At 38.6% G+C, this 18,715-nt stretch overlaps 1 protein-coding gene across 31 annotated transcripts in view; it reads left to right on the top strand.

Annotated features, from left to right (window-relative positions):
- Positions 1 to 18,715, top strand: part of APBB2 (amyloid beta precursor protein binding family B member 2) — a 375,701-nt gene that overhangs the window by 105,424 nt on the left and 251,562 nt on the right. For 26 of the 31 annotated variants that reach the window (XM_032631928.1, XM_032631917.1, XM_032631906.1 and 23 more), the window contains one exon: positions 5,797 to 5,902. The gene's annotated coding sequence lies outside the window, so the exon portion shown is untranslated. Of the gene's footprint in view, positions 1 to 5,796; positions 5,903 to 6,798; positions 6,904 to 12,818; positions 12,920 to 18,715 lie in introns of all 31 variants that reach the window. The other 5 variants (XM_032631914.1, XM_032631901.1, XM_032631915.1 and 2 more) reach the window with 3 other exon arrangements.

Genomic DNA, 18,715 nt, shown 5'->3' with positions numbered 1-18,715 from the left:
ATTTATGGTTCCTTTTTTAAAAATTGAGTGTGTTATAATTTATCCGTATCATCCTTTTTGTTGTTCAAATTGTGCCACATTTGGCCAGTGGGAGCCCCTTCAAGGCAGCTCCTGTGTCCTTCTGTCATGTCTGCATTCATATTTGAGCACTTCTTCCTTCCTGGCATATTTTGATGTTCTAGGCTTATATTGTACTTTCCTTACCCCCGGGCCTGGACCCAGCTATTTCTCCAGTGAGCTATGGTGCTTAGAAAAACAAGATCTGGGTACTCAGACTTTTCTTTAAAAATGCATATAATCCAGAGAAAGTTAAAATTCCTTAATCATTTGTTGAAACTCCCCCATTCCCCAGCTTCTGCTGAAATATTGCCACGGAGTCATTGGAAGTTTAGAAGTTGGAAGGAAAGGACCAATGAGAGGAGGAGGCCGTCGAAAGAGAAGGTCATTGGGCTTTGGACCAGAGGTGGTGTAGTGATGCAAAAAGGGGGAGTGAGATAGTGCCAAGACCAATTTAGATTATGTTGGAATTCTGCCCACAGAGTGACTAGAGAGCCTGAGAAAATAATTTCTGCTTATTTTCCAGGTAGACTCTGAAAATTGGTTGCCCTTTTTTATATCCAGTAATGCTAAGAGAGTGTATTCCCCTGAGCTATACATATGCTAATTCTTAGAGCAATTTAAGAAATACAGTTTCCATACTGAGAGTTCCTAAGTGTTCTGTATTTTCAGAGTCAGTGTGAGGTGTATATAGGTAGATGTATATTTCTGCATGTTTTCTTTTAAAAATTAAAATTCATAGTTTTTATTTTGAACACTCCTAACTGAAAATAGTATCTGAATTTATTTGCTGATTATAATACTTGCTTGCAAATTATTAAAGGTGCATATGTGCAGCATTTTAGGCAGCAACTTGTGAGACACAGAAGCCAAGAATTTCAGTTATTTTCCAAAGTAATCAACATACATTTGATAAAATGATAGTCTCTGATCTTGAACTGATTTTTCTGGAACTCAGAATCACCTCTGTGATCTCTTCTTGTATATGATAGCGTAATTAAAATATTCATTTGCCTCTTCTGTTCTGTGAAACAAAACATGAAATCAGTAGCTTTGTTTCCATTTGATAGGGAAGTTATGAAAATGCTTAAAAATACAAAAGCAAATTTGAAACAGAAGGGTTTTTTGTTTGTTTTCCATTGAAGTCAGCATTTTGGGAAGTAAAAAACAAAACAAAACAGAGACTAGTACATCTATACTTTGTACAGCAGGAATATGGTTATCATTCAGATGTATACACTGCATGTTACAGATGCTTTATAATTTTATAAAACAAAACCACGCACACACACACAATCACTGATTTCTAATCCTCAGTGCATTCTTGAGAATGGAGAGTGGTACTAAAGCAATTGCTCTACACCAAATAGTTACTGGGTGTTTGATGTGAGTAATGCTACGCTGAAGATGGAAAGGGGCACATCCTTTAAATGTGCTGCTGGCCAGTACAGGTAAGTGAACTCGGGTTGTGTGGTGGCCAAATTGTTCCACACTGGCCCTTGACTTCAGAGTATTGAAGTTTCACCATTTAGTTCTTATGCAATTTCAGTGCATGGGATTAAACTAAGCAGACTGATGACTAATAAGGAGTCACCGTTTTTGGCAAATGGATTATTTTCAAAGTCCAGTTTTATGGTTATTGGGAAAATTTTTAAGACAGCTGAGTTCTTTTGGAGGTCGTAAAGATCAATATCTCTTTCTTACTTTCTATCAAAAACTCCCCGAGTGAGGCACTCATCCCCACAACTGAATCCATTGCTTCTTGTATTTCTTTAATCTTGATCTTGTTTGAAAGGAGCTTTATCCAGAGCACAATTTCTTCATTCATAACTAAATTTCTTTCAGACGTTAAGACAGCTAATATGCAATTATATAATTAAAAGTCTTCTTTCATCTGGATTTTACTAAATCTATAACTGTTTTAGCCAGTAAAAGCAAATTATATTTTGGCCTCTAAAACGGATTTATATACTTTGAACATCTTTTGGGATGTATTTGCCCTTGAATTATGAGATAGAAAATACTTTCTGTGACTGGATCTGTTAATACCTGTGGAGGAAGCATCTGGTACCCTTGTTCTTGGGCTGGAGTCACATTCAGAATTAAAGTGGGGATAAAAAGAGGTTTTTTTCCCCCACCAAATGCCTTAGTCCTATTTTTATATAGCATATGATTATTTCTAACTATAAAAGTAGGTATGATTATTGTGGAAGATTTGGGAACCACAGGAAAATGCAAAGAAAATAAAAATTATTCTATCCTTATTCTGTTATCTCTAATTAGCAACTATACACAAATGTTGACTTTTTTCATTCTAGTCTTTTTTTCTAGGTATAGATACTTTTAAACAAAATTGAGATCATATGGAACAAATCATCTTATAGTCTGCATTCCCAATGAACACTGCTTAAAAACATTTTCTCATTTTATTAATCTTAAAGATTTTAAAAAACTTTATCCCTTGCTGAATATTTATATTTTTAAATTGCTTAAAATGTTATTACTTTAATGGAAAACTTCTTTGTACATATCTTTATGTATATCTTGGACTTTTTTTTACGGATAACTTTAATCTTTTAAAAATTTATTGGTTTCAAGGAATGACAAGTAATTCAGTTTCTCCTCTCTAGCAATTCTGGCTAAGTCCTCTTGTCTGCAAGGATTGTATCTTTATAACACCATCATGTTGGGCTGTCCGGAATGGTGCAGTAACGCTTCATTTATCTAACAACACCATTACAGAACTTCTCATAAATAAATTTTTCACGTAACTGAAACACCCTTAAAAGTGTCCATACTAGGTTATTGTAAAGTATGTGAGTGTGATTCTTTCTAAAATTAAATTACATATGTTGCTATCCTCTTTAACATAATGAAAGTATTTGAAAATCATAATTTAACCCCTCTGGTCTAAATCACAAGCGTCCTGGGACTTCCTTTGGTGGTCCAGTGGTTAAAACTCAGCGCTTTCACTGCATGGGGCTGGGTTCGATCCCTGGTCGGGGAACTAAGATCCCATAAGCCACGTAGCATGGCCAAAAAAACCCCGAAAAACAAAACAAAACACCCAACATATAAGCATCCTTGTAAACACTAGTTATTATACAGTCAGTTCTGCTAAAATGCAATATATGTGTTTCTAAAAACCACTATGCTATGCAGTAAACCCCCCAGTGCTTAAGGGAAAAGTAGGATCAGGGACATAACACTCAAAAACCTTTATCAGTGAGGCAGCCCAGCACTGGAGCCTACCTGGGCTCTTTGGTGGGGCTGATGGCAGACTCTGGGAGGGCTCACGCCAAGGAGTACTTCCCAGAACTTCTGCTGCCAGTGTCCTTGTCCCCATGGTGAGACACAGCCACCACCCGCCTCTGCAGGAGACCCTCCAACACTAGCAGGTTACCTGCACGACTCGTAGAGCCATTTGTGAGGAAAGCCTGTCACATGGCCCTGCCGACCTGGCCACAGCTGACTGAATCACAGGGGACACGGGTTCAAGCCCTGGTCCGGGAAGATCCCACATGCCGCAGAGCAACTAAGCCCATGCGCCACAACTACTGAGCCTGCGCTCTAGAGCCCACAGGCCACAACTACTGAGCCCACGTGCCACAACTACTGAAGCCTGCGCACCTAGAGCCCGTGCTCTGCAACAAGAGAAGCCACCGCAATGAGAAGCCCGCACACCTCAACAAAGAGTAGCCCCCTTTCGCCACAACTAGAGAAAGCCACGCACAGCAACGAAGACCCAACACAGCCAAGAATAAATTAAAAAAAAACCTTTATCAGTGACACATTAAAAAAAAGTAAGATGGGAACTGAATAAAAATCGGAGCACAGTTTTACACATATTAGTTGGTCAAGAAGTAAATAGATAAAAAGTGCACTAAATATGGCATTTTACCTTGAGAAAGTCGTGACATTTCCTGTGGACTGAGGCCCTGGAAGGGTTGCAGTTTATGCGTCACTGTGAAGTGGTGGAAAGAGGGTTACCTGAAATCAGAAGGAAAGTTGGGGCACCCAGCTTGGAGGGCTGTGGCTCGGCACATGTCGGGGGGACTGAGATCGCCAACAGATATTTGAGGCGTGGGTTTTGTGCCTTTTGTGTATCCTTAGACAGCTGGGTTCCGCCCCGTGCAATCTTCTGCTATTACCTAATGTTTCTTGCAGTGAAATCATACCTAAACAAATGTGAAAATCAAGTTACGCTCAAGTTGCTCCCTACTGTATCAACCTTGGAACAAACACGAGTGTTATAGGAGAACTGAGTGTACTGTGTGGCACCCGGGTGATGTCTAGGGGATATTTCTGCTTGTCTCTATCCTAAATGGAGTTAATACATGTAAAAACACTTAGAGAAGAATCTGGCTTGCGAGTGGATACTGTGTAAGTGTAACAATAACATTGTAATAGTAACTCTAAACTGTAACGGTAACAATGACAGTAATAATAAATGATGACTATTGCTGCCTGTGGGATTCTGACTGCCTACCGTGGCAGTGCTTCCTGCCTCCTCCTAAAGGACCTATTTCTCAATCTCTTATGGCTTTTAAATGAATTTATCACGCTTCTTAGAATTACATCTAACGTGCGGCCCAGTGTGGGAGAGGCTGACAGGTGCACAGACTTTAGGTTATGGTGTACCTGTGGCATCTGTTACACCTACTTAAACTCGTTTATCTTATGAATGATGTATTACCTATGTATTCATTCACAGCATTGGGGGAAGTAACTTATGTTTTAAGTGAGATTATCATCATGCAGAATTTTCGGATTTTCTGTTTTATTAGAAAAAAATTGGGACTTCCCTGTTGGCGCAGTGGTTAAGAATCTGCCTGCCAATGTAGGGAACGTGGGTTCAAGCCCCGGTCCGGGAAGATTCCACATGCCTCGGAGCAACTAAGCCCGTGAGCCACAATTACCAAGCCCGCGTGCTGCAACTACTGAAGCCTGCACACTCTAGGGCCCGTGTGTCACGACTACTGAGCCCGTGTGCTCCAACTACTGAAGCCTACACACCTAGAGCTCGTGCTCCACAACAAGAGAAGCCACCACAGTGAGAAGCCCGCGCACCGCAACGAAGAGTAGCCCCCGCTCACTGCAACTCTAGAGAAAGCCCGCGCAGAGCATCAGAGACCCAGTGCAGCCAAAATAAATAAATAAATAAATTGATTTTTTAAAAAAAGTCAACACGCCTCTCCTCATTCCCACCTGCAAAAGTGAAGTGTGCTTCAATGGATACATCTGAAGGTCATTTACAAGTTGTTGATGAATTTCTTTAAGTTGTTATTGTTCACTTCTATTTACAACTGCTTCTGTGTTTGTGAGATGAGCTCATCTTTGGAAGGTGAGGCAAGCAAGTGTGATTTCAGAAGACCTTCCCTCCCAAGTCACAGTATAATTAGAAGTCCACATCCTCCCTAAGTTGCTTTTTAGAACTCCCTGAGAAGGACATTTTTATCGTGAACGGTTGCCAACAAGCCTTGCTGATTCCGGCTTTAGTAACTTTAATTAGATGACAGATCAAAACACCATCTAGATTTAGCAAGTCTTGTTAGTATTGTTCTGAAAGAAAAGCTAATATAGCTCATCATTTAGATAGTCCAATGAAATCTGTATTTTAATTATGCAGAGGCTGTGAATAGCAGTGTTTTGCAGAGGCTGTGAATAGCAGGGGTGTTTTGATTTTTAATTTCTAATCTGACTTTGAATGTTAACTTTTTGTCTCTACACAATTTCTAGATATATTCGGGCTGCCTGACCTCATTGAGTGATTGCTATTAATTAACAAGACTTTGTGGGAAAAGGGAAATTGCCTTCTGAGCTTTGTACCAAAGACCTGGGAAAAGTAAGTAATTTTCTAATTTGCTTTTTAAAAATTTTGTTACATTTCTCTCAGAAAGTTAACAGTTTGTCTGTGGCTTTTCTACTTCCTTTCTTTCCTGGCCTTGTAAGTTTTATATGCTCTTACAGACTTGAAACATGGAAAGGGACTCAGGAGACGTTTAAAAAAAAATAAAACAACCTTTCAGGAGATTAGGATGACTTTCTGCAATGTGCCATTTCTTTGTGATTTCATAAACTGAGTCCTCAAGGTTGTGATAAAACCTTTATTAGGTGTTCAGTAGATGAATTAAACTCTAAAGGTAAGACAGTGTAATATGGTGTGACAGAAAAGTGAGTCCAGTTTTCTGAGCTTCAGGAGTTTTAGACTTTTAGATAAGCTCTTCGGTTCTGAATTTTTTAGAATAAGAATGTAATCCATTTGGTTCTTTTCTTGTCTGGAAAGGAAAATAAAATGTGGAATCACTTGTTCAATAAGTCCCTCATGTAGCTTGGTTTTGGAAGAATTGATGCATCTGTCAGTTTTATTGTTTTATAACTTTTTCGAGAAACTCTAAGATAGTTTAATTGAGAAACCTGTGTGAATGGCTTGACTGTCTTGTAGAAAAAATTGTTTGGTGCCATAAAGGTCAGTTTATTTCCCTCATCTTTTTGAAGAGAAAGGTAAAATGGGCCCTAAAAATAATACAGTCTACTTTTTTGTAGGTAGTACTTGGAAATGTGAGTGGCCCATAAGAATGTAAGCGAAACAACACACATACACATACGCACTCACGCACGTGCATTCACACACACCTCCTTTCTGGTGTATTCCGGAAGCAATATCATTGACAGTAGGAACTGTTTGCTCATTACATCACTAGATAGTTTTCTAAACTTTGTATTCTTTGTGTATTGCAGCTCCTCTACATTTCTGACAGTACAAATGAGATAGTTGAAACATTCCTAAAACAAAACAAGACAGAAAAGAACTATACTCTAGAAGTTCCATAGAAGCATTAAACAGTAAGATCAGATTTTATTGTTATATTGTTTGTAGTGTAAATTTATTTATAACTAAATTGTGTGTTATTTGAAATAATTTTAATAAGGTAAGGGTCTTTAATTATGAAGCTGTTTTGAAGTTAATAAGATGTACCGAAAAAATATTACACACACACACAGAGTATACACACACCACGAAAACAGTTTCTGAGAGCCATCAAGTCTCTGCTAAAATATAAATCCAGTGAAAGCAAGGACTTCGAAAATTTTCTCCAAAAACATTTTTTTTTGTTACAGTGAAACATTTGCAGTAGTGAAATACTATTGTCAGTGGAATTAAAAAAAAAATGATAGCAATATATTTAGTTGAATTTTTTAGCCTTGTATTCACATATTAACCTTAAAATAAAGGATATTTATTCCATCCTGGAAGGGTATTTGAAAGAGGATTATGTTGGAAGTCACCAGTCTGTCCACAGAAGTAGAACGAAAAGAGCAAAAGATTAATTCTCTGGCCATTAGGATCTCAATATTTGCAGTGGTGTTTAGATTGGAAATACAACTTAGCCCCAGAAAGTGAGCTACTTAAACTGCCTTTCAAATAATTTAGCATTTCTTTAAAATTTAATATAGTCCCTGGTGAAATATTTTCCTTCCATTACACCAAAATATTCCCTTTGTGATATTGCTGTAAAAGTTACTTTTCCATTTTGTAGAAGCAAGGCATCAGTAGGACTTTTGATCACCACAGTAAGCTAAAGACAGTCCCTGTGTTACCAAAGGGACTATGGCAGAAGGATCCCTGCTTACTGAAATTGATGTCATAGGTGAAAATTTATATGCACAGAAGGATGTTCATAGTTGACTTTTTTTTTTTTTTTTTTTTTCATAGTTGACTTTTAAGTTAAAAAGGAGGTGGTTATAATGCATAGGTATGCTCTGTATAAATCTAGTGCTGAAGAACTAGTTATATGGAAGTAAACATTAAGGGAGAGGGCAGAGTGGGGGGAGATGGAGGGAAGTCCCTTCTGAAATTTACAAAAATCACAGGTGAATGTTTCTGACAGTACTTTGAAAACTATAAGGGGTACTTAAATGAATTGGTGACTTATTTTGGGGGAGGTTAGTGCAATTTTAGGGAAAATTCAGAACCCTAAACAACCACCACACTTCCTTTTTTTTTTTTTTGCTGTACGTGGGCTTCTCACTGTTGTGGCCTCTCCCGTTGCGCAGCACAGGCTTCGGACACGCAGGCTCAGTGGCCGTGGCTCACGGGCCCAGCCGCTCCATGGCGTGTGGAATCTTCCCGGACCAGGGCCCGAACCCGTGACCCCTGCATTGGCAGGCAGACTCTCAGCCACTGCGCCACCAGGGAAGACCCCACACTTCCTTTTAACTCCCAGTTTCCTCTACTTTTATTTTTTTCTTAATCACAAATATGTTTTCAAAGACTTCCTTGTTTCAAGTGTTTTATTTAATTGTTTGAAGTAGGTTTGTGGAAACTTGAATCTATAATATTGACAAAATGTGGATGCACTTTTGAAAAATTAGCCATGGATTATTTTAAAAGAAGTAGAAAATAGCTTGTATTTTATTATCCTGTTTAATACATATTTATGTTTATTTTTATGTTAATACTATCAGAGTAGTATATGCTACAAATTATTTGGTATCCTTTCTTTTCCACTTAATAAATAATGAATTCCCATGCTAATAAATATTTGTCTACAATATCATTTTTAGTGAAAGAGAAACAGTTGAATCTTAGCTTTTTGTTTAATTTTAGGTGATCCTGGCTTTCAGTTAGAAGGGAGTATAAATATGTGAAATATATGGTGTGGGTTTTTCATCTGTGAGCAGAGAATAGACTAGGATTCACCTTCTACAATCTCTACTGTGTTTACTGTAACCAGACATGTTCTGAACAGGAGGCTTGTGGGACTAAACATGTGTTCAAGATGGTAAATGTCACTGTTCGACAGGTACTGTGTATAAAGCTTGTGTCTTCTTTGGTCCCTTTGTTATATTACAAGACTGCAGGTGACATCTTCCTCCCGCTTAGCTGTCTTCATCAATATTTCTGTGCCTAAGGAAGGATTCTACCCATGTATTTCTTCCTCCCAAGAAGCTCTTAATATCTCAGATGAGGTGATGGGTACAGAAGGAACATTTCATAGACTTTGGAATATAATTTATTGGAGCAAATTGAAATCCAAATTAATTGGAGATGCAAAATGTATTATAGACCTTTGCATGCCTTCTCAATTTTAGGTTCATTTATTAAGCCAGCATTTTTTGCACAACTACCATGTGCCAGGCACTGTGTTAGGAGCTCCTTATACAGAGATGAATGAGATATGCTCTTGCTTTCAGGGAACTTAATTTGAGTTTCAAATTCAGATTCAAATAACATGTATTCAGTGTGTATCATGTGATATTCTGGATATATTCAAATGAGGCGTTTGACCACTAACATTCAGTAATGATATTCATTGACCCACCCCTTCCAAAATAAATCATGAATAGAATTTTCTAATCCTTAAGCGTTTTTTTTTCCATTATATTTTCCTGAACTTTTGGTACCTGCTACTACTTGTTAAGTTAAATTAGCAAATAGGAAAAAAAAAGTCAATGAATAACAAGCATTTAATCAATAAACTTAGAGCAATGATTTAAAAAACATGTGTGTATATATTTGTACACAGGTGTACACACACACACACACACACACACACATAGTATTTGGGAAGCAGTATGTATATAATGCAGTTGTAATTTCTCCTAGTAGAATAATTCTTGGTTCATGTGGTACAGTTAAATATACCAAGATTTCTGATATTCTGCCCTTAGACTGGCTCTGCTGTCTGAACCAGTGTGGAAGTCATAGTAGTGAGTCACTAGATTGTCACAGTAATTCTTAGGGTAGGGATTATTGAAACTCGGGGGAAAGTAACTCTCCAGCATTCACACGGCTAGAAAAGGTTTGAGTTAGGATTCTAACTGTGATCCATCTAACTTTAAAGCCCATGAGGTATCCATCTGACTCTGGTGAGCTTGTAGGGAAGATGGATTCACAAATGCTATGGGCCTGCTGAGGAAGGGGCAGTCTTTTCCCGAGGAGTCAGGAGTCTGTGTGGCATTGGGCATGTTCCCCATTTTCTCAAAGTCCATCTCTTCATCTTTAAAGAAGAGTTGGTAGTAGGATCTAGCAGGGCATTGGACCAGAGCAATTAAAGAGCATTGGTAAGAGGAGTAGCTAGGCATGTGAGTTGGAGAAATAATAGGTCTGGGACTGGAAGCCACTGCTAGCAATTAACCCTGGGAGTGTGCTGGGAATTGTAGTAAGAGTTTTACATATTTCATCTTATTTAATTCTATATATCAGTTCTGAGAGGTAGGTGTTATCGCCCCATTATAAAGATTTTGAAACTGAGGCTCAGTGAGGTTAAATAACTTGTCTAATGTCACATAGCTAGGGAGTGGAGTGGTCAAGACTTGAACTCAGGTCTGTATGACTCTCATGTTTATGCTCTTAACCACTGTGCTATGATCAGAAGTAATCCTTTCTGTGTGTCAAACTCGCTTAATACCCTACTTCAGTCTCTCTGATAGTATATTCTGATTTTATCTTTTATTGTTTTTAACTTGAATTGGGTTATAGTTATTTACATAATGTTTAATAGACTGTAAGGTCTTGAGGCCTGGGATCCAGTCTCATTCACTTTTTTATTTTTTGTCTTTCATAACTCTTTGCTCAATAAAATTTGCATTGATAAGATGAATAATCTCTAAGATATTTTGTCCCTTGGAATTCAGTGTTTTAAAATTATATATGTAAAGCTTCTGTTGAAGTTATATCAAGTGTTACTTAAATGGGGGTAATTGGATTTTAGTTTGATATTTGTTTATTTATTTATCTATTTAGTTGTTTGATATCTAGATTGATCTCTAAAGTTTCAGGAAATTCCTAATTGCCATTTTATCTTGTGACTTGCTGTCCAAAACTGAAGCTGAGACTAAAATGCACTTCTTGTAAGCCCTTTTGGAGGCTGTAAAGCTGTGCTTGCTGCTTCATTGCTATGGCAGGTATAAAACTGTCTTAAATGATATTTTTGAGTCCATAAAAAATACTACACCATCATTCATGCAGGTAAGGACCTCAGTTTGTGAAAATATGTGGAGCCCTTGTGTTGACGGTTACTCCTGTTGGTCCTGGCTGGTTTCAGATTTAGACAACAAACAGAAGTACTTTTCTGGTTCAGGGCATATTATGGGAGACCGTTGGGGTCAGGCTGCCTAGGTTTGCACCCTAGTTTCTTGGTTTATGAACTCTGACTCATGACAAGAAAGCATCTGTAAAAGGAAGATGGATAAGAAAACAGGTTGTTATAATAGGTTCGTGTACTTGGTTCACTGGGAATTTAGGGAAGAAATATCCGTTTTCAGATGGGAGCCACTTTTGCTCAGACACTCTTTAAAAGGAGGCCAAAACTGTGAGCTCGTAGGACAGAACTTGACGGTTCAGTATTACAGCCCGTGTTTATCCCTAACCCTTTGCTGTTTTTAAACCAGAGTTCACGTTCTCTTGTAACTACTGCATTTATTTTCCTGAACTCTAAGGACGTAGTTTAGGCTTTGCTTTATGTTCCACGTATGCTGGAGGAGAGTAGGAAACGACGTCTTTTAAGAAAATAGAAAATGTTATTCAAGATCAACATTGCCTCTGGGCTTTGAAAAACGCTGGGGTTTCTTTCATCTTCCAAGAGAGCTGTGAGGAAGGAAAGCAAACCCTGGGGAAGTTTCATAGCTTGTCTCTGCCGCTGTTACTGGAAAAGGGGGAAGTAAGGGCCCGTAAATAGCTGTCATGGCCACAGTTGATGGCAGATTCAGGTGTGCTAGAAATAAAGCACAGGGAGCTGCTTATTCCCACGGCTGCTGCTCGGCCTGACAGCAGGAGAATGGGTCTCAGAACGTGGCTCTACAGTGAAAACAAAGTGTCCCGTCCATCACAGGCATACATTTCCTAAATTTCAAGTTGCACAAAGATTCCTGATGTTATTCCCTTTTGAGGTTTAATATCTTCGATTGCTAACAAGTTGGGTAAAAATACTCTTCAGCCTCAGTCTTATTCTTGTAGTTTTTGATTGCTTAGTTTTGCACTTTGAAGGAAGGGCAGACTTGGCCTGTACCTTCTTGATGGTGAAAAGCAGGAGCTATCAATAAATGCTGAATTTAAAAACCATTTCCAGGGTTACCTCCCCCCACTAAGTGACCCTTGCAAAAAAGCTTTAGTCTGCTGTAAGCTGGTAATCCCTTAATACATGGATACCCTGGTGGGGAAAATAAAATCGGATTGTATACCTTTCCCTTTTACTTGTGCACTAATTGTTGTTCTCCTGCATTTAAAAGCAGATGTTAAACTCTCCCTTTGATGTTCCACAGCAGACAGACTCCAGTTGTGTGTTACCACTTCTGATGCATATCTGTTGTTAAATGAAGATCAGCTTTGGCAAATTACAGTTTGATGGTTACATTTTGACCTGGAGCCACAGAATAGAATGGCAATTTATTCTTTCATCTGACACACATTTAGCGGGTTCCTGCCTGGCCCTTGACATAAACTGTTTTCAAATCTCACAAATACCGCAAAAACCTAGCAAACTTGATAGTGCTATCTCTATTTTATAGGTAAGAAAAATAAGGCGTAGAGAATGATTAGAAAACTTGCCCAGGGTTTCATTGCTATTAAGTGGCTGGGATTTGATCTGGGGTTTTTGGCTGACTCCAAAGCTGTTACTGTGGTGGGGAGGCGGGGGAGGCGGGGGGAGACTGCCTTTTGAGAGAGGAGTTGATCAATGGAGCAAAGATCTTGAGGTGTTGACATAAAAAAAAAAGTCATTAACCATGAGCCCGTCATTCATTCATTTATTCAACAGATATTTATTGAGTGTCTATTTTGTGCTAGACACTGTGCAAGGTGCTGGAAATTCAGTGGTGGGCAAGACATAATCTTTCACCAGCTTCAAGGAGGAAAAAGGTATGCAAAAAAGAGTGTTCCCCTCCAAAAGCTGCCGTGTCTTGGTTAGGAGAGCAGAAGAGCTTTTATAAAGTTTTTTTAAGGTGTGGGAATTTTGACGCCTTAATGAAAGTTGTTTAGTTTATTCTTCTTTTATATCAATGTATATACTGTACTAAATTATCTACAAATAAATAGAGAGGTGACTTCACTAGGAGACTTGGCAACTGTACTCCTTGGTTGGGCTGCTTAGGACATGCAGAAATGGAGGCTGGAGTGAAATGGTATTGAGTTTTTTTTGTTTGTTTTTTTTTTATTTGGTTGCGCCGGGTCTTAGTTGTGCCTCACGGGCTCCTTAGTTGCAGCTCGCTGGCTCCTTAGTTGTGGCATGCGAACTTTTAGTTGCGGCAGGCATGTGGGATCTAGTTCCCTGACCAGGCATTGAACACGGGACCCCCACATTGAGGGCGTGGAGTCTTAACCACTGTGCCACCAGGGAAGTCCCCTGTATTGAGTTTTAAACAAAGCGTGGTGAATAAAAATTTGAACAATGAGCTGGCAAGGACTGAATCAAATTCAGTTTTGGGATCCCTATTTTATGTAGGAGGACTTAGCACAGTGCCTGGTATGTAGCAAGTTCCTAGGAATTCTGGTTTATTGGTTCAGTGATGAGACATAAAATAAGGAAGAGAGGGGAAAGGAAGCTTGTGGGTTGTGGGGTGTGGGTGGGAGATAAGGTAACATCGAGGAGGAGTGTGAGGGTAGCCGTAAAATAAACCGATAAATAAATAAGGAGAGCACACGACATATGACAGACTTGATTCATATGTACAAACCCTTTTAATATCCAAGGTGGGGAGGAGCTGTGTTTATGTAATCTGGAAATGCCATTGCGTTTGGGTGCCTAAGAGAGAATGCAACTTTCTCTTGACCTTCTGATTGGACTCTTCTGACTTCCTATTCACACATGAACCCACTCTGCCCCCTTTCCCACCATGAACCTTATTTCACTTTTTTGACACTTTTGGCTTTTAAGCGCAGTGTTTGGTTCTTTAATAAGTAGGGTGGCAATATGTGTCAGTTTGCTGGGACAGTCCTGACTGTGCCTGTTGCTATTTTTGATAATGCCCCCTTTCAGAACCAAGTGTTCTGGTTTGGATGATAAATTAAATAGCCACCCTACTAATAAGGGAATTTGGTGACATTCTGTATCATTAAAAAAAATAATCTTTACAGCATTCAGACTACTTTGATGAATTACCTTAATGTAGATGTAGTACCTGTAAAATTTCGAAGCAGACTAGTGTCTGGTCTCTTATAATAAGTAGGAAGAAGAGAAAATGAGCGGTACCTGAAAAGATTCAGATGTAGAGAGATATAAGCCAATTTCAACAAGAACTTTAATTACAACTAATGATTGGCATAGCCTATGAGAAAGGGCATTTAAAGACTGTCCTGATGATGGGCAGTGTTGAGGGAATCTAGCATCTTTTGAGATAATCTTGTCTTGATTGCTAGTTTTTATTTAGAGTTTCAGTGTTTCCACAGCAGTGGTAATTTAATTCAGATGTACTTTCATTTGTTCTCTAAGTAGAAAGTAGAAGAAATAATTTCTTAGAACAGAGGTTTTGTCAGAGGTTTAAATAAATGACCGGAGGGGAAGTTGTTGAATTCAAGTTTTTTTCCTTAAATCTGATAAATTGTGTCTTTTGTAATAATAGTAATAATATTTTAATAGTAATAATATTTTAATCAAGTGAGATTCACATAGGGATTCAGTGCACATTAATAGAATATATGCTGGGGCTTTTCTCTTAATAAACAGGGTTAAATTGGTTTTATAGTTCACATGGATTTGAAGACATGAACTAGTATCTTGTCATACAGATATATGAAAAAGCTTTTTAGGTATTCAGGTAATGCTGGACAGTAATTGCAGCATGAGAGTTGGGTAGGATTAAAATCATGCTTATTGGACCAGTCTTTTCCATATTAATATTGATATTTTATGAGATAATGATGCATTTACCTTCAAGTCCCATAGTTTCTTGTTCCCTGCAATGTTATCTTTCATAGGAGGGTAGATTTCCAGAGTAGAGGGACTGTTTCTATACAATCTTAAAATTGTTTTGGAATAAAATTCTGGCTCTGCCTCAGGCTATCTGTGGGTGAGTTCTTTCTCTGAGCCTCGGTTTTCTAGCCTATAAAGTGGGAATAATGGCATCTATTGCTTAGAGTTTATTAATATAGTGTTTATTCATTCCTGCATCTGTGATAAGCACTAACAAAAAGGTTAATGTTCTCCAAGGCTTAGGAATCAATAGCAGAAACTGAGGTGGAGAGACATGTATTATTATTGGAAGGATGAGACTCAAAATAGTTGACAACCAGATTCTGGCCAATCAGAATGGATGCTGACTATAAACATTGGACAGTCATCACAGTGCTCACCTACTGAATATCATCCTGTGTTATCGGTATCAGGAAATCTGTTTAACCTGTGATGATTTGCAAGAAACCCATTGTGTCTCCTAGTTATAAATTAATGCTTCCTCTTCTGAGGTGATCAGGAAAGGACACCATCTTCATATGGTGAGGTGAACCTAGCTCTCATGCCTGGATTCCTGTCCCAAGGTTCCCTTTTCTTTGGGGACCTTGCTAATCATTGCTGCCAGCACTGTGATAGCTCTGCTATCCCACTCTGCTTTCCTATTTCCCACTCCATCCTTAGCTTGGAAACATGTCCTTAATTCCCTATAGTAGATGAAAGTTGAGTTTATGACCTTTAACAAAATCCTGAGAGTCCCATAAAATTGCTACTAGATATGGCATACTGAGACCCATCCTCACTGGGCCCTTACAAGGCTACCTCTCTGGCCTAGACCACCAGCCCCCTCTCCCAGAAGTGACTATCAGCATATTTAGTTGTAGAGGCAAGGCATCAAATAGATTAAGGCCCTGAAGAGGGAAGATTTCTGCCAGGTCTTTCCTTCCTAGTTTTCATTTCTTATCTCAGGCTCTGCCTCTTCCCAGAGTAATTGACACTGGGAAGTCCACCTCTCACAGGGCAGATCCTAACCGCTTACCCCAGGGATGGGACGACAATAGCCACAGCTATCAAAAAATTCAGAATCAGTGCAAAGGCTTCCATATAATCCTAGAAGGTTCCTTTCCTAAGGCAGGCGTGAGTTGGTTTAATCATATTGGGCATATACTGATGTGGTCAAGAATCTTTAAGAAATTGTTTTGTGATCACCTCACACCTGTTAGAATGGCTGTCATCAAAACTACAAGAGATAAAAAGTGTTGGGGAGGATGTGGAGAAAAGGAGCTCTTATGCACTGTTGGTGGGATCGTAAAATCATGCAGCCACTATGGAAAACAGTATGAAGGTTCTTCAAAAAATTAAAAATAGAACTACCATAAGATCCAGCAATTCCACTTGTGGGTATATGTCTGAAGGAAATGAAATCACTATCTAGAAGAGATATATTTGTTCCCCCATGTTCATTGCAGCATTGTTAACAATAGCCAAGACATGCAAGTATCCGTCACCAGCTGAATGGATAAAGAAACTGTGGCATATATATCCAGTGGACTATTATTCAGACATCAAAAAGAAGAAAATGCTGCCATTTGCAACAACATGGATGGACCTTGAAGGCATTATGTTAAGTGAAATAAGTCACACAGAGAAAGACAAATACTGTATGATCTCACCTATGTGTACAATCTAAAAAAATCCTGAATTTACAGAAACAAAGAACAGATTGGTGGTTGTCTGAGGTGAGGGGTTTGTGGGTGGGAGAGGTAGTCAAAAGGAACAAACTTCCAGTTATAAGATAAATAAGTCATGGGGATGTAATGTGCAGCATGGTGACTGTAGTTAACAATACTGTACTGTACATTTGAAAGTTGCTAGGAGAGTAGATCCTAAGAGTTCTCATCACAAGAGAAAAAACTTTTTAACTATACATGGTGATGAATGTTAACTAACTTACTGTGGTGACCATTTAGTCATAAATACACATGTCAAGTCATTATATTGTACACCTTAAACTAATACAATGTTATATGTCAATTATAGCTCAATAAAACTGGAAAGAAAAAGAAATCATTTGGTGGGGAGATTTTTTCTGGCAGCAGACTAAGGTGGTACTCCCAACCTGAAGCTCAGGAGTTTTATTAGGGAAGACGGAGGAACACTGGGAACCTAGGTTCTAGTCCCGGTTTTGCTAACTGCTAGTTGTGTGACCTTGAGTTACATAGGTACCCCTTCCTGGGGTCCTCATTTTCTTATCCATAAAATGATTTTCACATGTAATATCATTTTAAAGGTCTTTGTCAATCAGAAATTCTATGCATCTATAATAACTCCTAAAAATGCACCGTACAGGGCTTCCCTGGTGGCGCAGTGGTTGAGAGTCCGCCTGTCGATGCAGGGGACATGGGTTCACGTCCCAGTCCGGGAAGATCCCACATGCCGTGGAGCGGCTGGGCCCGTGAGCCATGGCCGCTGAGCCTGCGCGTCCAGAGCCTGTGCGTCCAGAGCCTGTGCTCCGCGGCTGGAGAGGCCACAACAGTGAGAGGCCCGCGTACTGCAAAAAAAAAAAAAAATGCACAGTACAATTTTTGAACAAATTGAACCTCTCTGTATCTGATGATGGTGATTACCTTCCTTGACACTGCCCTGGTTTGTGACTGTAGCTGTTTTGTGGAGACCCAGGTATCTGTTGCTGGAAAAGGCCTTTCTACCCATTATCTGATATTATACTATTCTGTTGGTATGCTTTTCAAGTGCAATGGCAGAACAGGCTCACCAAGTCTCCCCTGTGATTGTCTCGTGCAAAAAGTTGTGAATTTGGTCCATTGTCAGCCTGAATGTTAGTGATGATGCCACCCTATTTTAAACGTTGAATCCTCTGTATGTCTGAATGGTAGCTTCCAATTCGCAATGTTCAATATATTACTTTATAGGTTGATTAATTATTATTAATGTCAGTTGGTAACTTGGAGCAATTCACCCTTAAAACTTATTGAAAGAGAGAATATGTGCGGACTTCACAATTGCAGAAATGTCTTTGGGGTTTTGATAAGGATTCCATTGAATATGTATGTGTATCTCTTTGGGTAGTATTGACATCCTAACAATAATATTAAGTCTTCCAATCTATGAATGCAGGATATCTTTCCATTTATTTGACTCTTCTTGAATTTCTTTCAGCCACATTTTGCAGTTTTCAGTGTATAAGCCTTTTGCCTCCTTGGTTAAGCTTATTCCTAAGTATTTTATTCTTTTTTGATTCTGTTATAAATAGAATTGTCTTTAGTTTTCATTTTGGATCGTTCATGGTTAATGTATAGAAATGCAACTGATTTTTGTGTGTTAATTTTATATCCTGTAAGTTTGCTGAATTTGTTTATTCTACCATTTAAAAAAATTTTTTCTGGAATCTAGTGTTTTCTACATCTGTGATGGGTTTTCATGTCATCCGTGAATAGAAATAATTTTACTTCTTCCTTTCCAATTTGGATGCTTTTTATTTCTTTTTCTTACCTAATTGCTCTGGGTAGGGCTTCCCGTACTATGTTGAACAGAAGTGGCGAGAGTGAGCAGCATTCTTGCCTAGTTCTTGATCTTAATGGAAAAGCTTTCAGCCTTTTCCATTATTGAGTATATTGTTAGCTGTGGGTTTTTCATATAAGGCCTTTATTTTGTTGAAGTAGTTTCCTTCTATTCCTAATTTGTTGAGTGTTTTTTATCATGAAAGAGTATTGAATTTTTCAGGTTTATTTTCTGCATCAGTTGAGATGATC

Source organism: Phocoena sinus, chromosome 5 (genome assembly GCF_008692025.1).
Source record: "Phocoena sinus isolate mPhoSin1 chromosome 5, mPhoSin1.pri, whole genome shotgun sequence".
Lineage (NCBI taxonomy): Eukaryota > Metazoa > Chordata > Mammalia > Artiodactyla > Phocoenidae > Phocoena > Phocoena sinus.
This window is presented reverse-complemented; position numbering and strand designations above follow the sequence as displayed.